Source organism: Triticum aestivum, chromosome 4D (genome assembly GCF_018294505.1).
Source record: "Triticum aestivum cultivar Chinese Spring chromosome 4D, IWGSC CS RefSeq v2.1, whole genome shotgun sequence".
NCBI classification, from domain to species: domain Eukaryota; kingdom Viridiplantae; phylum Streptophyta; class Magnoliopsida; order Poales; family Poaceae; genus Triticum; species Triticum aestivum.
This window is the reverse complement of record NC_057805.1, coordinates 77,689,818-77,691,843: the sequence shown is the minus strand read 5'-3', so window position 1 is coordinate 77,691,843 and position 2,026 is coordinate 77,689,818.

Here is a 2,026-nt window from a genome sequence, read left to right as displayed (position 1 = left end):
TTTAGGCGGTCTTGGGGTTGATGAAATCCTGATTTGGCCCTAGTACGCATGCGATGATCATTAATCGGGGCTGCTGTAGGAATAGCACGAGGGGGTAAGGTGGGTACTGGTGAGTCCGGCGCAGCGGAAGAGTCGGACGAAGGAGTAGGGCTGGGTGGTGGAGTGGGAGCAGGGCTGGGTGGTGGAGTGGGAGTAGGGGCCGGGGGTGTTGGGGAGGGAGCAGGGGTCGGGGGTGTTGGGGACGTCTCGGGTGGGGTGAGTGTATGGTTGGGATTGGCTATGGTGGGTGTTAATGGTGGTGGTGATAAGTTGTGTTCGGCAGGTAGGGGAGTATATAGTTGGAAAGGACGGGGAGAGGGGGTGTTTCCGGAGCTAGGGGTGTTGGATGGTGTAGTAGTGCGTTGTGAGAAAGGAAAAATGTGCTCAGCAAACGTGACATGACGAGAGACATGAACGTGTCCGGTGTGAAGGTCGAGACAATGATAGCCTTTGTGCTCGTCAGAGAAGCCGAGAAAAGCACATGGGATAGAGCGTGGTGACAATTTATTTGCAGAAGTGGCGTAGGCATTAGGAAAACAGAGACAGCTGAAAACACGAACCGCGGAGTAGTCGGGGTGGGAAAGAAAGAGGGAATAATAGGGAGTAGTGTTGGGTTTAGTTTTAGAAGGTCGAATATTTAGAAGGAAGGTGGCCATGTGTAGGGCTTCAGCCCAAAACTTGGGAGGCATAGATGATTGAATGAGGAGAGTGCGAACTATATCATTGAGGGTGCGAAGAGAGCGTTCTGCTTTACCATTTTGAGGGGAGGTGTAGGGACATGAGAACCTAAGCAGGATGCCATGTTGTAAAAAGAAAGTACGATTTTTAATGTTACCAAACTCGCGACCATTGTCACATTGGATAAAGCGAATTGGGAGGAAGAAGTGAACCGACACATAGCGTTGAAAATTAAGGAAAAGAGAATGGACCTCGGATTTGTTGCGTAGAGGAAAAGTCCAGACAAAGTGGGTTAAATCATCTAGGATAACAAGGTAGTATTTAAAACCCGAAACACTTGCAATGGGAGAGGTCCATAAATCACAATGTATTAATTCAAAGGGATAAGTGCTACAAGAACTAGAGGAACTAAAGGGAAGACGCACATGTTTGCCTAATTGACAAGACTCGCAAAACACAGAATTATGAGAGTCCCTATTACATGGTATGGTAAATTCACTAAGCATAGAAGCTAAGACGGCGGGGTTGGGATGGCCCAAGCGACGATGCCAGAGATCGACGGAGGCCAGCATGGATGTTGGAGGGGTGTGTAACGCCCCGGATCCGATGCGCCAGGTGTCTGCCAGTTATTCGCTGTCGTTGCCATGTCATTTGCTTGCGTGTCGCATTTTGCCATGTCATCTTGTGCATCGCATTCGCTTACGTGTTCGTCTCATGCATCCGAGCATTTTCCCCGTTGTCCGTTTTGCAATCCGGCGCTCCTATCTCCTCCGGTGCACCCCTCTTGTTGTCTTTCGTGTGCGGGTGTCAAACTTTCTCGGAATGGACCGAGGCTTGTCAAGTGGCCCTAGTATACCGCCCGAAGACCACCGGTCAAGTTTCGTTTCATTTGGAGGTCGTTTGGTACTCCAACGGTTAACCAGGTAACCGCGAAGTCCGTTTTGGCATTGCAGCTAAACCCCCCTTCTAACAGCCCCAAAACCCCTCTAAGTCTCCGCCATGCTCTCGGTCGTTCGATCACGATCGCGTGGGCGAAAACCGCACCTCGTTTGGACTCTCCTAGCTCCCTCTACCTATAAATATGCCTCTTCCCCGAAATCCCGCAGTCCAAAACCCTAGTTTTCCCCTCTCGCCCGCCGGACATGTCCGTCCCGGACCGGACGAGATCCCGCCGCCGCTCCCAGCCAGTGGCATCGCGCCACGTCAGCCCGCCGGTCCTCTCTCTCTCTCCTCCCGCCGCCGCGGCCCGCGGAGCCCATCCGGGGCCCGCGCGGGCCCGAGTCGCCGCCGCCGCCCGTGGCAGTCCCCG